Genomic DNA, 24423 nt, shown 5'->3' on the forward strand with positions numbered 1-24423 from the left:
TAATTACCCTAGAACAGGAGATCATAACCTAGGGCATCCATAAACTTAGATAGGGAAAAATTATACCTTCATCTTCACTTATCTCTAACTGAAATTTATCATTTCCTTCAATTAGTAGGCAACAAATATTCTGACAGAGGCTTCACTAAGCTACCAAAGAACTGAAGGACACCAAAAAAAGATTAAGAACCTCTACCTTAGAAAGGACAGTTTCAGTAGAGGAGTTGACCCAGATGAAGGCAAAGAGTTGAGGGGAAAAAAAATGAGTCATGAGTTAAGTGAAGGCTTTGGGTATAGATACATTTTTCAACAACTTTCCTAATTACTAGGTTCAAAAAGAATATTTGAGAGAAGGGATTGTTTTTATTTTGCTTATAGAATCAAGAAAACCTGAGCATGCTTCTAGGCAATTGGGAAGAAGCCAGTGGATTTCACAACATATTTCTTTATAAGGCTTTTGGGAGGAATAATGAGTAAATATAGGGTCTATAGACACTCTTGAAGTAGATTAAGGGGCTATAGCTCACAATGGTAAATTCAATAGAGATATTCTCTGGCACTGAAGCATAAGCAGCAAAATGTGGGGAATGCATTATGACTTTAGATGATTCTTGACCCCAAACCCTACAAAGCAGCTATTTTACATTGAATTTTTGAATGTTAAAGCTGGGAGGGACATTAGACATTATCTAGCCAAGAGGTTCTTAATCTTTTGTGTCATGGATCCTTTCAGCAGTCTGGTGAAGCTTATGTGTCCCTTCACAGAATAATTTCTTTAAATGCAAATACATGTATGCATGTGTATGTGTGTATCTATACGTGGGTACACACATACACATGGATACACACATACACACATATATATTTGTAAAGGAAACCAATTATATTGAAATTCAGTTATCGAAATATTTTTAAAAATACATACATAGAAACCAGGTTAAGAACTCCTATGTAAACACTCTTATTTTAAAGATGAAGAAACTGAGTACAAAAGAGGATAAATCATTAGTCCAAGGATTTATATAGCTAGTTGATAGAAGAGCCAATGTTGGAACCAAAGTCTACAGACTTGCAGGCCAGTGAGTTTTCCATTGCCCCACAACACCTGTGAGGAGTAGAGATGTATAGAAAAGCCACAAAATGTTGTTGAGAGGGACGTTGTATGTATTGTCTGAATCAGGCAAAGAAACACGTGAAAAAAGAGGTTGTCTTCTATTGTGAGCAGGTTTTATCTACTACCTGGCAAAGCCAGCATGGGCTATACATGGGATCATGTCACCTAGTTTGACAGGAACACAAAATGACAGGACTGGAAAGTTTCTCATTCATAGCACAGAGTTCAGCATGGCCAGGGAGATATCTGTCATTTGCACTACAATAAAAAGGAAAAAGTTCTTTGACATGTAAAGAACCTCAGCACAGTGCAATATTTAAACATGAATGCTAAGTTACCAGAGCAAGGAGGACACCTAGCACAGCTTTACAGTTCTTTTAAACTAAAATGATGTTCAGCCAAGAGAAGACAATACCTGGTCATTGTTGCATAAAGGAAGTTAATGTATTGCCTTCTCCCTTTCCCTTTCCTATCACCATAGGGCAGAAGAGTTGGGAAATTGCAAAGCTGCTGCCCATGTAGAAAAAAACTGATAATCCACAAGTTTCACTATGTTGGGAAGTTATGAGATCTTCTATCATAGTGTAGTGGAAAGAGTTAGATTTAGAAGACCTGGACTTGCAGTCTGAGTCTCCTACTTCTTCTTAGTGTGATCTTAGATAAGTTGTTTAACCTATCTAGGCCTCCATTTCCTCATCTGTAAACTGAGAACTCAACTATGATGCTATACCAAACAGACAAAACTCAAATAACACACACACACACACACACACACACACCTTTTTTGTGTTTCAGACCACAATCACTTCCCAATATACCCTTCCATACCCTCTACCTCCCAATCTTCCCTTCTAGTGGTTAAGTAAAATCAACTAGCACAATGACTAATTTCAATTTCAAAAATTTCTCAATAATATTCAACAATGGATATAGTTCACTATCATTTATTTTACCCTAACTAAAGACACCTTAAGAACAATTAAAATTTGTCTCATTTTAAGAGTCATAATAGGGGTCATCAATTCCCTTATGAGTATCAAGCTAATAATAGACATCCATACATAATACAAGTTGATTTTTAAAAGCATATTTAAAAAAAAACAGAAAAGGAATTTGCTTCTGATTCTGGATCAAATGAGATAGTATTCATAAAGTAGTTAGCATAGTGCCTGACAAGTAGTAAGTGTTTTATAAATGCTTGTTCCCTCTCCCCTTCCCTTTTGGTTAGGAAGGAGATAGTTACCACTCACCTTTCAGTATTGCTTTATCCTCACTTTTATAGTGGTCTGTGTTCACTGGCAGCCATCCTAATATCAAGTGTACAAAAACTGTGTATCAGTTTTTAACATTTTTATGTCATTGAACCCTTTGTCAGTCTAGGGAAGCCTATGAACCTCTTATCAAAATCATGGTGGGTTTCTTTTTAAATAATTGAAGGAAATGATAAATTTCAGTTAGAGGTTAGTGAAAATAAATATGTAATTGTTTCCTATCTAAGTTCACAGAACCCTTGAAATCTTTCCACAGACCCTTTGGGGGTCAATGGATGCCAGATTAAGAACCCCTGATAGAAATCTCTGACTTGACACAAATCAAGATAGTGGACTAAAAGATCAAACTGCCAAAACTCCCCAAAAACCTCTTCTACAAAACTGCCATAGAAAATGCCAAACCACATTCTGAGTGGAAAAGCCAACAAAAAGTCAAAGTGAGTCATTTTTCCAGCCCTGGGCAACTTAGGAAGACAGAAAGGTACCAGGGACTCTAGACACTCATATGGAAGATGGCTGGAAGAGTCATTGGTAGGGTAGAAGAGGCACTGGTTATGGCCCTTGGAGACCATGGCAGCAGCAGATGTGGGCAACATTAGTGGTATCTAGCACATAGGGAAGTTAAGGGGGCTGAATCCCTGTCAGAAAAAAAAAAAGTTTTAGGGGGACTCGTGATAGCACTGGGGATAAGACTGGAAGCCATTTTGCAGTTCTTTACCCATTAGTCAGTTCTAGGTCACAATTACAGGACAGAAGGGAGCGTTGCAGTCACCAGGGGCAAAGGCCCTATCTGGGTAAGGATCAGCACACAGACCAGGAGGGCAATGACCAAAAGTGGATCAAACCACTTTGGAAGCACCAAAAACTTACAGGCTACCACACCTAGCTATGAAAGCAACAGAAGTACAGGGACAGGGACAAAGGGGGAGAAGGAGAGAGAGAGTTAGATAATTAAATTCACTTTCCCCAACAAAAAACTAGGAGTGGAAAGGGCTAAGAGAAAGGGAAAAGGTAGATAAGAGGGAGGGTAGATTAAAGGAGTCAGTGGTCAGAAGAAAACAAACTTTTGAGGAGGGCAGAGGGTAGGGAAGAGAAGGATAAATAGAAAAGAATAAGAAGTAGGGAAATACACAATTATCTATCATAACTGAATGTGAATGGGATGAATTCACCCATAAAATGAAAGTGGCTAGCAGAATGGATTGAAAACTAGAACCCAACAATATGTTGTTTACAAGAGGATACACTTGAAATAGAATGATGTACACAGTGTTAAAAATAAAGAGCCAGAGAAGAATCTATCGTGCTTTAGCCGAAGTTAAAAAAAAAAAGGCAAAGGTAGCAATCATGATCTCAGACAAAGCAAAAGCTAAAATAAACTTAGTTAAAGAGATAATCAGGGAGACATAACACAAGAAAAAGAAATAAAAAAGAATAAGTTTACTTGCCTTGTACAATTACAGTTGTCAAACACTAAATTTTCATAGTTCCTTTTCAGTTCTGGTCAGTTGAATTGACCCTCAAGACCCCTCCTTTTTTTCTTCATGGGCACAATGCTCATGTAGTAGCATGTAGTAGCCAGCACAGAATTAGAATCTGCCATATCTGCAAAGGTGGAAAGTTATCACATTGGGTGCTTTTCATAGGATCATTGGGATGCTAGTGGTCAAGAAACAGTGCAGAACCTTCTGCTATGCACAGAACAAAGAGCCTTTTTATACTCAAGCTGTCTATGTGACAGGGGCTATTGTCTATCAGCATTCCCTAATTCCCTAATTGTCATCCTATAAACTCTTCATTCTATAGAATTCTAGAACTTCTATTTTCTTCCCAAACCCTATTCCCGCTCTTGTAATTTGTACAGACTGGTCTACAGCCAATCACAATCATCTACTCACATCAAGGGTCTGTCACTCTGTCTCCAAAAAACTCAAGTAACAACTAGTAAAGTCCCTGACTCCTATACTGTTATTATGGTTTTTGGAGACTGAATTAGTATTATGTTCTCTTCTCTTTCTCTCCAGGATCTGGCTCCCTTTGCCATTGTACTGATTCATAGATCCTCCAGTTGCTACTGCCTATCTATTGCCATCTTTCAGCATGGTCCTATTACTCCCTGCTCAGCTCAGCAACTGTTTATTCATCTTCAGCTCTGCAGCTTCTTGCTCTGTGTACTGATGCAGACTCATAGTCCCCATCCCTACAAAAACCACAAAAGTTTGTCCATATTGATTCTATTTCCCAGGAACTCATCCTTACAGCTTTTAATACAACTTAAAGTTCATATGCCCTCTTATAAGGAACAGGTGGGTAAGACTGAGGGATATTATCATCCATTTTGATGCTGAGAGTCACGCCAGGGGGTAACAGCAGATGCTCTCCATTTGAGTCATAGGACAGTTTGGTTTTTTTTTTAAGGCAGTTGGGGTTAAGTGATTTGCCCAGGGTCACACAGCTGGTGAGTATTCATGTATTTGGTCTGAGGTCAAAATTGAACTCAGGTGCCCCTGACTTCAGGGCCGGTGCTCTGTCCACTGCGCCACCTAGCTGCCCCTTAGGACAGTTCTTTTAAAGAAGAAGCAGTGACCATGGTTAATTTTCTATGAAACTAGGCAGCCCTCTTTAGTTTGACTATTTTTTTTTCAAAAAGAATGTAGCCCGTTTGTAGTCTGCACTATCAAATCTCTTACAAACAAGTTTAACTAAATGGATAGTATATTTTTAAAAATCTAAGCCTCATCCTATGTATTTCAAGTAATACTCAATACAAATTCCTGTACATCCAAGGAATTTAGAAAGGCCTCCCAAAATTTATTGAAATGGGATTTTATCAATAGAAATATTTTGTATAATTAAAAAGTGCCTCTGAGGCAAGGATCCCTCAGAACTATGTAGATCATAAATAATTAAGTTTCATAATATCAAATTAAGAAGCGCCAAGTATAATACAGAAATATAGAAAAGGGAAGTAAATGATTCTTCCAATTGGACATTTCAAACTGGATGTTCTATAGACTTCCTATATTCATGTTCAAACCTGAATTCATTATTTCCCACACACAAAATATCCCTTCCCTCTTCTTAACTTCCCTATTATTATAGAGGGTTTCACCATCTTCCTAGTCACCTAGGCTTACAACTTAGCTATCATCCTCAACAATTCACTCTCTCTCACAACCCACCCAAATCCAATCAGTTGCCAAGTCCTCTCAATTCTAGCTTCATAACATCTCTTCTATATCCTACTTTCTCTCCTTAGACACTGCCTCCACCTTGGTGCAGTCTCCCATCGCCTCACACCTGGACTATTGCAATAGGCTTTTTTTTTTTGTGAGGCATTTGGGGTTAAGTGACTTGCCCAGAGTCACACAGCTAGTGATTGTTATGTGTCTGAGGGTGGATTTGAACTCAGAGTCTCCTGACTCCAGTGCCACAGCGCCACCTAGCTGCTCCTGCGATAGACTTTTGATTGGTCTCTGCCTCAGGTCTCTCCCCACTCCAGTCCATCCTCCATTAGCTATTAAATTGATCTGGCCATGTCACCCTCCTGTTTAATAAATTCCAGTGCCTCCATGTTACCACCAGGGTCAAACATAAAATTCTCTGCTTAGCATTTTAATTTCTTTATAACCTGGCCTCCTCCTACCTTTCTAGTCTTCTTGTTCCTTATTCCCCTCCTCATACTTTGCTATCCAATGACACTGGCCTCCTTGATTGTCCTCAGATAAGACACCCCACCCCCCTATACTCTGAATTTTCACTGGATGTCCCCCATGACTGAAATGTTCCCCATCCTGATCTCCATATCCTGAATTCTGTGACTTTCTTCAGCTCCGCTTTCTACAAAATCTTTCACAATCCATCTTGCCTTCTACAAGAAATTTTTCACAGTTCATCCTTGGACCTCTAGTTAGGAAGGTTTGAGTTAAAATCCAGCTTCAGATGTTACCACCTTGGGACAGCTAGGTGGCACAGTGGATAGAGCTCCAGCCTTGGAGTCAGGAGGATCTGAGTTCAAATCTGGACTCAGACACATGATACTCACTAGCTGGGTGACCCTGGGCAAATCACTTAACCCCAATTGCCTCAGGGGAAAAAAAAAGATGTTACCACCTCTGTGACCTTGGGCAAGTCTCAACTTCTGTCTGCCTCAGTTCTCCTATATATAACATGGAGGTGATAATAGCATCTACCTCCCACAGTTATTTTGAAGATAAAATGTGATGCTTATGAAGTTTTGGAAGTTTTTAAGTGATATGCCAGCACTCACTAGCTATTATCAGTGCTTTCTTTCTAAGAATAATTCCAATTTATCCTGTGTATATTTCATTTGTACCTAGTTGTTTGCATGCTGCCCAACCCCCATTAGACTGTGAACTCCTTGAGAACAAAGAATGTTTTGGACATTCTCTTTTTGCATCAACAGTGCTTAACAGTGTTTAGCACAAAGTAGGTGCTTAATAAATACTTATTGACCTGATGTAAAGGTTTCAATAACAGGTCATGATTCAAGAATAGAATCACAGATTGTTGAGGACTGTTAGACCTGGCACATCATCTAGTCCAAGTCCCTGGTTTTATTCATGAGATCCAGAGGGTTAAGATGATTGTCCAAGGGCACACAAGGTCACACAGCTTTTTAAAGCTGTTCAGAGAAATGTGGCTCTCAGGGCTATGAGGTAACCGAGTTAACTACTGGGCACACTAGACTACTCTGTCTACCTGAGGACAGTTGGCTAGGGCAAGGGAAAAAGCACATGCTTTCAGATTCTACTCTTCTCATTTATATATCAACAATTAAGATCATGTTGATAGTTTTAAAGCTATACTTTCTTAGCAATCCTGCATCTCCAACTGCTTATTGGACATCTTGAACTAGATGTTTCACAGACAATTTAAATTTAACATGCCCAAAAGTGGACTCATGATCTTTCCTCCAAAACACTCCCCTGTCAAGAGTACCACCATCTTTTCAGTCACTGAGCATTGAAATCTAGGTAGCACCTTCAACTCCTCAATCTCACTTCCCCTTTGCAATCAGTTACCAACTCCTGTCATTTCAACCTTTTAAACATCTCTCTATGTGATCCCTTCTCTCACTTGACATTGCCACCACCCTGTTGCAGTCCCTCATCACCTTATGTCTAGACTATTGCAATGCTTACTGGTTGGCCTCCCTGCCTCAATTCTCTCCCCGCTCTAGTTCATTCTCCACTCAACTATCAAGTTGATGTTCTTAAAGCACAAATATGATCTTGTCACCATGCCCCCCCATTCAATTAACACTAATGGCTTCCTATCACTCCAGGATCAAATATAAAATCCTCTGTTTATCTTTTAAAGTCCTCTATAATATGGACCTTTTCTACCTTTCCAGTCTTCTTATACCTTACTCTCCCCATCTCCCACTAGTGTTCTGCAATACAGTGAACCTGGCCTCCTTGCTGTTCCTCACACTCCATCTCCCAGCTCCTTGAATTTTCATTAGCTGTCTACTATGCTGAAAACTCTCTCCCTCCTCATTTCCACTTCTTAACTTTTCTGACTTCCTTCAGGTCTCAGCTAAAGTCTCAGCTATTTTTAGTGTCTTCATTCTGAGATTGTCTCCAATTTACCCTGTATTCAAGGGTATGCTGAAATCAGCTCAGACTAGTTTACTAGAGTCAATTGTTAGATTTTCAGTGTGAACATTGGCATTACAGAATGATGCAGATCAAGGCTTGGTTTATTATTTTGTTGCTTGTCTAAACTTTAAGAAATTAATGGAGAAAAACATTAATAATGAAGATTAAACTTAAAAGTGTGTTCTTCACACAGGACTTATTTTCTCAGAGAACTGGTTGTTAAACATCCACCAGCACATTCCTTCCTACTCATTGTACGTATTGTACGTAGCTATTTGCATGGTGTCTTGCCCCTTCAACTGTGAGCACCTTGAGAGAAGGAACTGTCATTTGCTTTTTTGGTATCCCTGGCGATTAGCACAGTGCCTGGCACATAGTAGGTGCTTAATAAATGCTAGTTGACTAACTGACCATCTCTTCCCTTTTCTGTGACTCTACTACTATCACTGGTGGAAGCACAAGATTGCCAAACAGAACTGAGAGCCTTTTTAAAATAATAGATGTAAAAGACAGGAGGGGAAGCCTTTTCAAAAGATTGAGGTTGAAATGGTGAAATTACTGCAAACTGAAACTGAACAGAACTGGACTCATGATAGATAATAGAAGAATGGATACATTACTGGTTTTCACTGCCAACCATTTTTCCCCTTTGACCTTAAGGAACAGAAAGATGAATGAGTGAATGAATAATGCATTAATTGAGTACTTATGTATAGAATGCTAGATACTGGAAATAAAAACACAGAAGTAACACAGTCTCTGCTCTCAAGGAGTTCCCATTCTAATAAGGGAGATAACACATATGAAAAATTTCAGCTGCAAGCCACATGGAAAGATCCCACCGCTCTAAGGATGAAGCAGCAAAGCAAATGGTAATGACTCCAATGTCATTTACATGGATACAAAAATATCTTTTTCTGATGTTGGACCACGGACTTTGATGACAACCTTCATTCCAAATGAAATCTGCTACTCCCCTCCTGATAGAGAAGTACTGTGTTGATTGAGACATTTTTGGGAGACATGGACGATTTGAGAATTTGCTTGGCTTGACCATACATGTTTCTAATTTTTCTTTCTTCCTAACTTTGGGGAGGTGGCAAGAGGAAGGAGTTGGAGGGAGAGAAGGCAGATTATTCTTGACTGAAAAAATTTAATTTATTAATTCCTTTAAGTTTTTTTTAACTTAAAAGACAAATTAGATCTAAATTTTCTGGTACTTCTGAAGACAACATTAGTGAATATACATATTTCTCAGCACCAAATCATACTGTTACAAAAACAACTCCATTCTAGGACATAATTATAGATACATGTAAACAAGCAAAAATATTAAAACATTATTCATAGACCATAAGACAATAAAAATGGCAAACACAAGCAAAAAATTCAGACGCAAATAGAGACAATACTGTCATTCTGAATGAGTGGATCAAAATTCCTGAGATATAGATAAAGCAATCTTCATAGAAAAAATATCCTGAAAGCATACATTAACAAAATAGAAAATGAGAGGAATAATAGAATATGCTATTTTTAGAAACTAGAAAATCAACAAAATATAATAAAACCAAAACAGGAACAAAGAGGAAAGTTCAGAAATCAGAGGAGTAATAGATAAAATTGAAAAGAAAAAGACTATAAACAAAACTAAAAATTAGTTTTTCCAAATAAGCAGGCCAGGCCTTATGTATGTATAATGTCCAGTTTTTACAGTAATGATATTTTGTTATAATGCAATTACCTTGATTAATTACACTGACAGAAAAAATGTATTTCTAAGAACCCCTTCAAACAGACATTCCTATTAATCATGTCCAAATAAATGATGCATGACAATATATTAGGGGGAATCAAGGGAATATTATAAAACCACTGTTAGTACAGAGTAGATATGAACCTAAAAATGTAAGTCTAGATTCTGTTTGAATCAAAGTCAAAATTCTATTTGAGAGACAATTTCTGGTAGAGAAAATTTTGCTTGAGAGGACTTGAAGTTAGGAGTACTTATGGCCCATTACCATTAGTGATTGTCTACGCAGTCTTAGTGAAGCTGCTTCACCTTCCCATGCTTCAATTCTTGCCTCTATAAAATAGGAAAAATTTAACTTCCTGCCCTGTTAATGGTACCATGTGCCGATAACCTCACGGTTTTAGTCTTTCTTGATACTTAAAAAAAGTTTGGACCATATTCATCTTCACTTCATAAATCCTAAAATAATAAAACTATAAAGAACCCCCAAAGACTTCCCTCCCTCCCAATTCAGTCTCCTGCTGTATGTCAAGAGAATAATTAAGCCATTCCAAATTGCGGGTTGTCTATTCTTAAAACTCTCTCAGAATGAGACTATGTTAGGTGCCTTTTAGTGATTTATCATCAAAACATTCTTCTTTATGTTAAGCCAAATTGTCTCCTGTTTTTTTACATAAATCCTCCCTCACAAATATCCAAATAAGTCCTTAGAAAGCAATTGTCATTCATTTTTCTCTTCTCTAGAAAAACTAATACTCCTTCTGGTCCCAGAAACTTACTTGCTGCGTGACTTTGGGCATATCACTTAACCTCTGTTTACTTCAGTTTCTTCAACTGTTAACTGAGAATAATAAAATCACCTACATTACAGGAGCTGTTGTGAAAATCAAATGAGATAATATTTGTAAAGCACTTAGCACAGTGCCTGCCTGGCACTGCAGGTGATATAAATATTTATACATACATATGTGTATGTGTGTATGTATGTGTGTGTATATACACACATACATAAATATTAAAATACATGTTATATATAAACATAACATAGTTATGTACACACATAAATATATACATAGTAGGCACTATATAAAATGTTCATTCCCTTCCCTATTCCCTTCCCCTCATTCTTTTAAACCTGCTCTATGTTTTCAAGCTATTTAATCAATGTTGTCACTCTTCTCTTGCTTAAGATTGTATACTTTCTTTTGTGTTATTAATCATTTAAATGAGTATATTTTTTTCCTCCACTTTAGTGCCTCACTGTGACTCTGGGTTTTAGAAAATTATACCAGTGGAGTACAGCCTCTGGAAGGTCTTACCAAGGTGTAGACACTTCGAATATGGGCCAGGGAAAGGCTATTTATTGAGAACCAGGTTGGTGAATTTCACGGAGGCTTATCAGGAGAAAGCTGACTACTGACTGATGGTTGATTTTTTTTGCCTATTATGTACAGCAAATATACATTGATTGCTGTCTCCAAATTTTAGGGATCCAAGCACCCCAGCTATAGCTAACCCCTTAATAGTCAGATCAGCTTTTACAGAGGAATATATATTTCAAAAGTATAGCAAGAGCAAGCAAACAAACATTTCTTCCCCCACCCTAGGGCTTGCATAAGCCCTCTTGAACCACCTCAGTCTCTGCGGAGGGGAAGGGAATTAGATTCACAGCTTAGCTTAGTGCCTACGTAGCATCAATGCCACCAAGCCCCAAGTACAGAGCTCCCTAGTTTTTATGTCCTGGTACCCTTCTCAGGGCTTCCTTGCTCAGCTGGTCCCAACATCCAGACTGACTCCTGGGCTCCAAAATCCTCATGACTCAAACTCTCAGGTCCAGGACTCCACTCCCTGAACTTAGAACTAAAAAAAGACAAACAAAATGAACACAAAACCCCAAACTCATTCATCAGTGCCCTGAACTGAAAGGGAAGAGAAGATGGCCCTTCCCCACCTAGCTTAGTGCATGGTGCCTCTGGACACCCTGGACAACACTGGAAAGAGAGAGTGACTGGACCTCAGATGGTTTGAAAGATACAGGCATGTCCTGATAGGCAGTCAATGGAAAGAAACTGATCCCCACCCCACCCCACCCTCCACCCCCCAACATAATAGGTCAGCGCAGAACAGACATGAATCCATCCGTCCCCCAGTGGTACACCATAGCTGACTCACACTAGCTCATGAGAACTGATTGTTAAATTTTAAGTGTGAGCATTTACACCTTAGAAACTAACAAATGCTCAGATCAGCTTAATTTATTGTCTTGCTGATTGTCTAGGCTTAAGAAAGTGATAGGAAAATATTAATAATTCAGATTAAACTTAAAAGCGTTTCATATGCACTTCCCCCCCATAGAGCTAGTTGTTAAACATTTACCAGTTTGCTCCTGCAGTCCTCCCAAAAGCAGCTTCCTCTCTCCATCTTAGGTGACCTGGACATTTGCCCAAGCTCCATTACACTAAGAAGCACCATGACTCATTGGAAATCTTTCTTACTCAAGCTTCCCTCTTCTAGCTGACCCTGTTCATTCTTTTCTGACTCCAGGCCCAAAACAATGTGGGAAAATGAGTCTTTTTTCTACCAGTACAATTGTCCCTCCTAACTACCTTTCCTTCCCCTTGAGAAGGGAAGGAGGGAGAGGAAAACGGGGCTTCCTGCCCCTGTGCTGGCTCACCACATTCTCAAGGGCCTCCAAGTCAAGGGCCTCTGGGGATTTATGCACCAGGTTGCTATACTTACACTAATTTTCACCATTGGGAGAAAGTGTAGGGGCCTGCCAGGAGACAGAGACTGTGTCTGGGTAAAAACCAGGTGATCTTTATTTCTACCTTCAGCAGTCGGTAAAAATTCAGCATCCTACAAAGGACGATTGGTACTCTGGAAATATAAATGGGAGACAATACAATTTTCTCGAAAAGTAAAGGAGACTACATTGAATTCAGTCACTTTAAAAAATGGAAGTTAAAATTATTAGAAAAGAAATGATTGCACTTCTAAAACTATTCGTCTAAACCCTGGCATAGGGTCTGCAATGGTTGTGGAAAAGCTTTTCAGTGAAGTACAATGTGAGTAACTGCTTTTTAATATATTTATACTTGAACCTGGGACATAGGCCAGGTAGGAAGTGAATAAGATCATAGATTTAGAACTCAAGGAGACCTTCAAATCCATAGAATCCCAACACCCTTACTTTATACATGAGGAAATAATAATAACAGTAAACGTTTATATAGCACTTACTATGTGCCAGGCACTGTTCCAAGTGCTTTACAATTATTATCTCGTTTGATCCTCACAACCCTAGGAGGTAGGTACTATGATCCCCATTTTACAGATGAGGAAACTGAGGAAAACAGAAGTTAAGTGACTCATCCAGGGTCACACATCTAGATAAAGTGGCTGAAGCAGAATTTCAACTCAAATTTTTCTGACTCCATGCTTTCTTCACTGAGCTAGAAAGTAACAGTGTTGGTTGTGAGCTGAGGTTATCCATATTTAGCGCTCTCCACGGACATGTTTTATGAATTCCAATCAATCTAGCAATCTATCCACAAAAGCCTACTAAGTGCTGGCCAGAACTGTGCTATATGCTGGAGATTAAAAAACAAAAGAAATCCTCAAAGAGTTATTTTTTTAAAGAATATTTTTTTCTCAATTACATGTAAACACCATTTGAATTCAGCTCTTCCTAACTTTAAGTGAGGTGCTTTAGGTACTCCACCACCTACCTGCTTCTAACTAGCTGTTATTGTATAAAGAGGTAGCAGATCAATTTTAAGCTTCCTCCAAGGAGTAATGCTGAGAATGCTTCTTTTCAGTTTGCTTTTCCATAAATTCACAAATTGTGAATTAGAAGGGATCTCAGTGAACATCTGATCCAAGACTTTTGTTTTCTAGATGAGAAAACTACAATCCAGAACGATGAACTAATTACTAGCCCAAGATAATCAAGATAGAAAGGGGCAGAGTCAAAACTTGAATCAAGGTTCTCTTGGTTTCAGAGTGCCTTTTTTATAGAGTTCAGTTTTCTGTTCCAGGAAGTAACAGAGGCAACACTTAGCCTGAGGTCTCCAGCCTCCTATCCCAGAGTCCTTTCCCTTATATTTAAATGCTGCTTTGCTTGCCAAGCTTGCCAAGCTAGAAAGCAAGGTGAGTTGACAAGGCCAGTAAGTTCTTTGGAAGAAGCATGAGGTCATCCCATAGAAACAGAAGGGGAAAAAATCAATCCAAGCCTCAAGCTTGGACTGTGGAGACATTCAGATGGAAGACTCCAGTGCATTTAGTGTTCATAAAAGAGCTCTCCTGACCCAGATATTCAATAAACATTTTTCAAAATGTTCCTCAGTATATTTCAATGTGACATTTGCAAATACGCAGGAAGCCCAAACCCTGACACATTCCCATCAGGTACCAACGAAGCCATAAAAAGAACAAGACTTTCTTTTTACCTATCCACCTATCCACCTACTGCTGTCTGGCAACAAAGATAGAGGTTAATGGCTTCTCAAGGTTTTGCACATATCTTATTAGAGACTTCTGAGTGTGCTCCAAGGTGGTTCAGGAAGCTTGAAACATTACTCTTCCTGGCTGGCTCAGCTGGCAGGTGCTTTATGGAGAACAAGTAATGGAGAGAGTTTGAAATATTTCAAGTAAACAAGCAGCATCATGTCTGGGGGTTTGGTCGGCATTATCCAAAAATGGTAGAACCAAATTTCATTACCCTCAAAAAAAGGATTGAATTTTTGTTCTAGGATAAAGGCTAGAAAGTTTCAGTCAAATAGAAACTTCCACAAACTTATAAATGGGCAACAAAAAACTTCATGTGAAATTTTTTTATTAGAAAAAATATTAATATTTATCTGTCTACAATCAGACTTCATAAATACTGATTGGCTTATTCAAAATATTTTCAAATCTTTTTGAAATTTGTTGGGCTATTCTAATAACAGGTTTAAAAACTAAACTAAATTCTATACTGGGGCACAGAGGGGAAAAATAGTTCTCCAAATCAAAGTCAAAATACCAAATTTATGTGATTAACTTGTTTTACAGCAAGTGGCAGGTGACTTCTAGCATAATGTCTGCTTCTATAATGATGTGGCATTATTCTATTCTCAGGAAAGAAAACGTTCACAAAGGCAGCCCCATGCCAACAGAATATTAATAATACATCTTCCCACTGGGATGTTTTAGACGATAAATGGGATAATCCACATAAAATACATAGAGTTCCTTAGAGGAAAGGAGGTATACAAATTCAAGATACAGTTATACCTGCGGTGGTCACAATGGAACCAAAAATTAAAAGTCCCTTTGTTAATATAACAAGCAGGGAAAAAACCATTCTCCACTCTCTCCTTATTCCATTGCCAACTCATAATAGTTCACATTTATGCAGGATTTCAAGTTTTACAAAGTACTTTATGTATATTATCTCACTAATTTATTGGGGACATTGACTATATTGTTTCATTGTTTTCTGTGGTGATTATGGTTTTCTTTTCCTTATCCAGGCCCTTTGGTGAAAACAATTTTTATCCTCATTCATTTTTAGTTGGTGTTCTGGTACAATGCCAGTGATTACTGCCCTAGGATTTAAGGGGGAAGGGAAAAGGTAGTGACAGGAGTTACAGAAGAATTAGGTCAGCCACCCAATGAACAGTAATAGGCCTTTATTTAGCATATTGCAGGAAAGGTGTGGGGCTTAACTGGAGACACTTGAGTTAGGGTGGGAAATAATAGCACCAGCAAAAAAGGACACTGGGATAGAACCTACTCCTCCCCACATCCACCAGAGTAGCAGCTTATAATCCCTCCAAAGTAAAGTGAGGAAGGAGGAGAACTGGGGATGTGGCCAAAACCTCAGGCACCATAATCCTTTCCTTTATATTTAAATGATGAGCTTGATGATCTTAGAAAAACACAGATAGACTTGCATGAAACAATAAAGAACAAAATGAATAGAACCAAGAGAATGTTGTATACAGTAATAGCAATATTGTTTTAAGAACAACTTAGAGCGAATAAGTCATTTTGACTATTACAAATACCCAAACTAGCTACAAAGGACATAGGAAGGAATATGCTATCAGCATCCAGAGGAAGAACTGATAAATAGAAGTAGGTATAGAATAATATCACATATCTATATACACATATTTGTGTCTAATGGTAGCTAGCCTTCTCTAGGGTGAGAAGAAGGGAAGGAAAAAAGAAAAAAAGAAATTTACGTGATAAGTTCAATGTATATTTAAAAGGAATAGCAAGTTGTACATAATAGATTTGCAGTTTCATATGTAATCATCTTTTTTATTATATTATGTTACAGACATGCTTGTTTTATTTCCATAAATTAAAAATAAAACAAATTTTAAATATTTTTTTAAATAACATGAACCTCTTGAGGGCAGAGACTGCCTTTTCTTTTTGCTTATCTTTGTATGCACAACACAGTGCTTGGCACATGAGAAGCTGTTAATACATGTTTGTTGGCTAAATGACTGACTGACTCAGCTATTTAGTGAGAAAGTTGAAACTAAAACCCAAGTTTCCTGGTCTTTCCACTGCAGATGTCTCATAGTTGGATCCTTTGATTCATATTACCAAAAATAATCATCATTTCACCAGAACAGAACTGCAGGCGTCATTTGCCTCCTTCCTCTGCCTCCAAGTAAGTCTGCCCTCCCCTTTTCAAACTATCACACACAAGTTTATTTACCTGATTGAACCAATTGATGGAGTGAAGTTTAAAAGGAGTTTTATTCAGTGACAGTAAAACCGTGACAATAAGACAAAGGCACCAGGCAATAAGAATTTGCTCCCTCTCAAAGTCTCAAAAGTAAAATGGCAACTCACTTCCAGGAATTTGCCAAGCTGCACACTTGCTAAGCATATCAAATTAGAATAAGCCTAGCTTTCTGCCTCAAGGCAGTGATAGGTTTGATCAGAAAATGTTCAGGAATTTTGCAAAATTATTGTTAAACACAGCCCTTATTAAAAATTAAATTATACAAACTTACAATTATATAAATTACATTTAAAACAAAGGTAATAGATACTCAAAATTTATCATTTCCTAATAATTTTGCTACATTTTGCTATTTTTTATGCTCTCAAGGCTACTTATGTCTATTGTATCTGTATGGTATAAATACTACATAATGGTGTGCTACTGTTTTTTCCGACTCTTGTGATGTCACATTGGTAGCTTGAGATTGGCCGCAGTGGGAGTGTTTACACTAAAAAAATCAGCCAATGCTACAAATCAAGATTTTATTTATTGTTTTGTGGATTGTCTAAACTTAGAAGTAATGGAGAAAATGTTAAATTTTAAAATGTCGTGACGTTAGTCATTACACCGTGAATAACACAAAAAAAAATTGTGGGAAATTTTCCCAATAGTCAGAAACTATTATCTGATTCAGCAAAAAAAAGTCACTCACAACTTTGATGAACAAATGAAGTTGCAATATACATATTTTCTGTTTCACTTTTGTCTTACTCATTAACATAAATGAAAATATCAATCAACAACCATGTGGAACTATATTCATTCATCAAGGACGTGAGTGACTTCTTTGCTGAATTAATAGTAATCAAAGTATTTCCTCACAATCTGATTTCATGATACTGTTCTTGGCAATAGAATTATAAAAATTTGTCATGGATTTTGCCAGAAACACCAACTCACACTAAACATATTGCTGTAAAATGAAAAATAAGGTAAACTTTTTAGCTTAAAATTATTTCTATAATTTTATAAATAAATCAGTAACAGAATTTTTATGGAAATCATTAAGTGTTATTCTGAATTTCACTAATGTAATACAAAATTATTTTTGAGATTCTGCCCCTTAAAATGTCAAAATATCAGAGACAGATTTTAATTTTTGTAAATGTGAATAAGGTGAAAAGACAAAAAAAAAAGTTAGGATTGAAAAGCACTGTGGAGCATTGAAGTCAACACAACCTCATTTTGAATCTGTTGAGTGACCAATCATTGAAGAAAAACCATGATTCATTAAAGGGATCTTATACTTCAGGATTGTTGGGAAAACTGCAAATTGCTTAAAATAAGGAACTAAATTAGGATGTAAAGGATTGTTCAACAGTTCAACATGTGGAAGTAGCAGCAGAAGAGCATGTCCATGTGTCCAAGGAATTATGGAGCTCATATTTAATAACCTCAAATGGCAGTAACAAAATGACTAGGCAAGTCTTATCACAGAAAAAATAGTTAGGGGGCACAATATTTCTAAAGTCCATACTAGAATTCAAGATTTGTTTAAAAAAAGAATCAGCTAATGACCAATTTCCAAGTAAGTACATAAATTAAAGAGTAAAATTATTTTAAAAAAAGAATAAAATGATTGATGCTACCATAAAAGTTTTCAATATTGTTTACAGCTTAGTAAAACATAATAAGCCTTTATCTGATAATGAGGAGGCAATCAAATCACAAGAGCAAAATATAGTAGATACAGGTAATTATTTACATGCACAATACAGCCATAACAAGAATAGCAGAACATATCACAAAAGAAATTAAGATGGAAATAATTAAGAATATTATAGAAGAGAATGCCAAAAATCTGTGCCATAATTGACAGGACAGCTACAATTGTGAATAAGAGTAGCCTAATAATTTATCTCCAGTGAGCAGCTCAATCCGCTTCTGTACTAGTAATGCTAATTTTTGTTTTAAAAGAATTGGTGTCAACCACAGAAGTGGATTTTCAATACATTATTGTTTACTTTAAGTGATTGTGGCTTTAATAATGAATATTCAAAAGCAAACTTAATTGCATTTTGTTATGATGCTGCTAGTACAATGCTGGGAAGAAAGTCTGGAGTAACTATAAAGTTGTTAGAAAATTTTCCCATCATTCAGCAGTGTCTAAATCACTGACTGCAATTATCTCTTGAAGATTCAATATCTGAAATAAAACAAGATAATCATTTGGATAAAATTTCTTCTATTTATCACCAATCTACTAAAAACAAACAAATTGAGATAGAACTCTTGTTATAGAAAAACTTGAAATTCACATTACTAAAATTGGTCGAATAATTGGGACCAAGATTGGCAGCATGCGGTTTATGAGCTCCTACTGCTAAATGGCAAGGCACCCTACATTATGTGTGCATTTTTCTCATTCTTCTTCTTCCGGTTTGGCAAAGAGATAAGCTAACATTAACTTCTTGGAAAATCATTTTAATGCTTGACATTCTTTAAGAATTTTCATTACTTTTAACTGCATTGCAGTCAAGATCAACTAACACTCAGAAAATGCAAAAATTAATCAAATGCAGAATAAGACCTCTGGAAAATTTGAAGACGTGAATCTCAAGTTGAAGATTTGATTAAATCAGATAAGTTTTAAAGTATTCCATTTAATAAAAATAATAAATTTAGTGCTTTTTCCAGGAATGTTACTTTTCTAGTATATAATTCAACACATGAACTTAGGTCTTTTAATGGACAGAAACAATGATGAAAGCATTTTTGATTATTTTGATTTATTAGACAATCCACTTGGCATCATGAAGGGCTAACTTCTCCATGGATGGCCAGTGAATGAAATTTTATCATTTAAATGAAATTTTATAACATGAAACTGGTTTGAACAATTTGAGGGACTGTGTAGATAATTTATCATCTCTTATGATACAATATTCCATTGCACTCATACATCACAATTTGTTTAGTCATTCCTCAATAAGAGAATGTCCTCAAGGGAGGCTATTTCCTTAGTTTCCTATTTTGGCTACCATGAAAAAAGGATGCTATAAATATTTTGTGCGTATACATCCTTTTCTTTTTTCTTCGAAATAGGTGTTTTAATAAACATTTACTGATTATTTAATTCACTTCTTGGTGACTTAATGATGACTCTTGTTTGATTAAACAATTTTGTTCATTTAATTTAGATATTTCTTGTATACCTAATAATTTGGTGGGTTCTTGGCTATGGGTCTGAATTGTTATTATACCAAAATAGTATTATGACTTACAAACTGGACCATATTTTATATATACCTTTTATATGTGCCTGAGGAGGCACTCAGCTATTTTAAAGAAATGAAGGACAAACCTTTTTGTAAAGAAAAGAATCTTTCATAATACAAATAAGTGCCCTCTGATTTATGTGATTTCTGAACTGAAAATTTGTTGTGTTTCTTTGAAGCAAGAATTTCCATATACAAACTAAATCATAAAAACTGGGGAACAGAGCCATGATGTGATGGCCAAAGTCAGTAACAAGGATCAAGTAACAGAACTAATGGACTGGACACAAGAAAGGAGTAGCAAAAGCAGAATGGTGTCAGTATGAGACTCAAGAACTGTACATGGAGCAAGCAAAGAGGTGCAGTGGGAGTCAGGCTATAAAGAGATACACAACACCAAGTCAATCAACAAGGGAATGTGCTTTAAAAAAAGTTTACTCAATTTGCTGCACTTAATGTTCTCCAATATTGTATGCCCAGCTATATACCTGTTGCCCCCAACTTCCATTTTATTTTATATTCACAGCAGGCAGTCAATAAGTATTTATTAATCACTTACTATGTGCCTGGCACTGTGCTGAGCATTAAGAATATGAAGAAAGTCAAAAAGATAGTCCCTGCCCTCAGGGAGCTCACAGTCTAGTGGAGGAGACAAAACTATGAACGTATAAGACACATTCAGTGTAAATAGAACTAATTTCAGAAAAGAGGCAGGGAGCTATTGGGAAAGGACTCTTGTAGAAATGGGATGCAAGTTGAATCTTTAAGCAGGCAAAGGAAATCAGAAGGAAGGAGAAGGAAGAGCCTTCCAGGTAAAGGAGACAGTCAGTGAAAAGGCACAAGTGACCAAAGTATCTGGAAGATAAAGTATATGTAGCATGTAAAAAGATTGGAAAGGTAGGAAGAGGCCAGGTAGGAAGGGCTTTAAATGCCAAACAGAAGACTTTAGATTTAATCCTAGGAGTATTAGGTTTCGATGTCTTAGAATGAGAGCAAATAGCAATTGTTTTCTGTTCTGGCCTGAAACTTTGAGGGTTTCCCCTCCTAGATTGATATTTTTGTGATAGTAAATTAGGCCATCTTTTGTCTCAATTCTTACCAGCCCTTGGTCATTGAATGAGTGTTGCCTCAGACAAACTGAGACCTGGGAAAGACCTTAATTTAGAAAGGCCAAGGTCACCTCTGCATTAAGGCCATTGCCAGTCCTCTTGACTTTTGTCTTGCCATTGGACTTTGGTTACTCTGGAGGAGAAAGTGAGGCTAACTACTTTGCACAATTCTGCCTCAGTTGAATCCAATTGATGTGCAAGTCAAAACCTTACCCTTATGATATCATTGGTCCTCTTCAAGAGCAAAGGACAAAAAACAATAGAGAGCCATAGGAATTTAAGTAGTGGAGTGATGTGGTCAGACCTGAGCCTTAGAAAAATCACTTTGGCAGCTGAATAGGGATGGATTGGAGTTGGGAAAGGCTTGAGGCAGGAAGACCAACCAGAAGCCTATTGTAATGTAATAGGCATGAAGTAATAAGGACCTGCACAAGGATGGTAACCATGTGAATGGAGAAAAGATGATTTACAAGAGATGAGAATGAAGAAAGAAAGATGTTATGAAAGAAGAAATAGTAATGAAAGAAAACTTGCTAATAGAGATATGTGAAGCGAGTATGAGTGAGGCATCGAGGATGACACCAAGAATTTGAGTGGGAGAATGTTTGCACCCTCAACAATAATAGGGAAGTTTGGAAAAGGAAATAATATTGTTAGGTTGGGGGGAGATAATGAGTTCTGTTTTATACATGTTAAGTTTAAGGTGACTTAAGGGGCTTCTGGTTCAAGATTTCCAAAAGGCAACTGGTATTGCAAGATTGGAACTCAGGTGAGAGATTAGGGCTGAATCTTGGAATCATCTGCTGATCTCTGAATCCATGGGAGCTGATTAGATCACCAAGAAAAATAACATAGAATGAGAAGAGAAGAGGACCAGGATAGAGCCTTGGGAGACATCTACAATTAGTGGGCATGAGCTTGATGAAGATCCAGCAAAAGAAACTTAGAAGGAGTAGTCAGACAGGAAGGAAGACAACCAAGAGACAGCAATTTCAGAGAAACACATAAAAGACAGTATCCAGGAGAAGAGAGTGATGAATAATAGCTTCCACTGTAAAATGCTTTACACATTTGATAACACTGATAAGCAGTGTCAAAAATTGCAGAGAGATCAAGAAGCATTAACATTGAGAAAAGGTAATTATATTTGGCAGTTAAGACTGCTTAATAAACACATGCATATGATCACCTATTTAGTGCCAAGAGATTGATCAAAACATTTGACAGCCTGACCTCATACTTTACTGAAAATAGTGGAGGCCATTCACCAAAAACTCCCTCTTCTCCCTTCCACCGCACCTCATATCATTGATTCCTCCTGCCACTCTTTACACTAATTCTGTCTTCACCCCTTTCTCACATGAACAGGCAGCCCTTCTCACTGCCAAGGCAAACCCTTCTACACACACAAGTGGTCCCCTTCCACCCTGTCACCTCCAGCAGATTGCTCCTTCTATCATCCCAAGTGTCTCATTCATCTTCAATTTCTCTTTGTCTATTGAATGCTTCTCTATTGTCTACGAACATGCCCACAGCTCCCTAATTTTCAAAAAACCCTCACTTGATCCATCTATCTCCACTGTTATCCCCTTTGTTTCCCTCTTGGAGGGAGCATGTTGCCTCCGTCATATCTGTCCCCTGTTTTGTCTGAATTCTTTGAAAAGTTCATTTATAAGTGCCTCCACTTCCTTTCCTGTCACTCTCTTCTTAACTCGCTATAGTCTGACTTCCAACCTCATTGTTCAATCAAACTGCACTCTCCAACATTACCAATGATCTCTTAGCTGCCAAAGCCAATGGCCTTTTCTCAATTTTCATCCTTCTTGATCTTTCTGCAGCCTTTGACACTATCAATCACATTTTACTCCCTTATATTTTCCTCTCTCTACTCACCACTCTCTCCTGGTTTTCCTATCTGATTACTCCTTCTCAGTCCCCTTTCCTGGATCTTCCTCCAAGTCACATCCAATAACCGTGGGCATCCTAGAGGGTTTTGCCTGGGACTATCTTCTCTTTTCCCTTTCTACTATTTCACATGGTGATTTCATCATATCCCATGGAATCAATTACCATCTCTCTGCTGGTGATTTTTAAACCTGCATATCCAGCCCTAATCTCTCTGCTGACCTTGTCTCCAATCTCCAACTGTCTATTAGACATCTCATACTAGATGTAGAAATCTTAAACTCAACATTTTCAAAAACTGAACAAAAACTGAACACCACCCCCACCCCCAAACCCTTCAACCTTTCAAACTTCCCTGTTTGTGTTGAGGTTACCACCATCCTCCGAGTCCCTCAGACACACTCCAGCTGTCATCTTTGACTCCTCACTATCTCTCACTATTAATATACACAGACCTGTCAATTTCTCTTTTACAACATCTCTTGAATATACCCACTTCTCTCTTCTAATACTGCCACCATGTTAGCGCAGGCCTCATCTCCTCACACCTGGGCTGTTGCAATAGCTCGCTCATTGCTCTACTACAAGTCTCTCCCAACTCCAGTCCATCCTCTATTCAACTACCAAAGTGATTTTCTTAAAGCGAAAGTCTGACCATGTCACTTCCCTATTCAACAAATCCAAGTGGCTCGCTATCACTGTCAGGAACAAATAGAAAATCCTCTGCTTTTCAGTCAAAGCCCTCTACAGCCTAGCCACACTCCTGCCTTTCCAGGTTTCTTACATGTTATAGTGCCAACATGCTCCTCAATCCAGCAACACTGGCCTCCTGCCTGTTCTTCACACATGACACTTCATCTCCCAACTCAGAGCATTTTCATTGGCTGTCCCCCATGCCTGGAATGCTCTCCCTCCTCCTCTCTACCAACTGGCTTTCCTGGTTCTCTTCAAGTCCAATCTAAAATCTCACCTTTTACAGTTAGTGTTTCCCGCTCCCACTTAATTCTACTATCATCACCCTATTGATTATTTTCAATTTATCCTGCACATAGCATATTAGTACAGCATTGTTGAATATTGTCTCCCCCATTAGACTGTGAGCTCCATGACACAGGGACTATCCTTTGCCTTTTGTTGTTTTCCCAGTGGTTAGCAAAGTGCATCACACGTTTGTTGTTGTTACTGTTGATGATGATGATGATGATGATGATGAGTCATTCAGTCAGGTTCGACTCTTTATGAGCCCATGGACCACAGCTGGCCAACACTATCCATGTAGTTTTCTTGGCAAAGATACTGGAATGGTTTGCTATTTCCTTCTCCAGTGGATTAAGGGAAACAGAGGTTAAGGGACTTAAGCCATTGCCCATGGTCACACAGCTAGCAAGTGTAAGAGGCTGGATTTGAACCCAGGTATTCCTGACTGGGCTCAATGCTCTACCCTCTGAGCCACCTAGCTGTCTCATGTGGCACATAGTAGATGCTTAATAAATAATGTAATTTCCCCTCACCTACCAAATTGATCTTCCATTTCCCTTATCATAATATTATTTGCATGGTTATATACAAATTTATAACAACCTGACTGAAACAGTCTGTGAAAGACTCTCTCCAAAGCACCAAGGATAGTACAGAAGTA

The 24423-nt window shown here is 37.7% G+C and overlaps 1 pseudogene; it reads left to right on the plus strand.

The window, feature by feature from the left end:
- LOC144454349 (E3 SUMO-protein ligase KIAA1586-like) overlaps window positions 1-24423 on the plus strand; it is a 79802-nt pseudogene that overhangs the window by 51164 nt on the left and 4215 nt on the right.

Source organism: Phascolarctos cinereus, unplaced genomic scaffold (assembly GCF_003287225.1).
Source record: "Phascolarctos cinereus isolate Bilbo 61053 unplaced genomic scaffold, phaCin_HiC Scaffold_726;HRSCAF=1367, whole genome shotgun sequence".
In the NCBI taxonomy this organism is placed as follows: Eukaryota; Metazoa; Chordata; class Mammalia; order Diprotodontia; family Phascolarctidae; genus Phascolarctos; species Phascolarctos cinereus.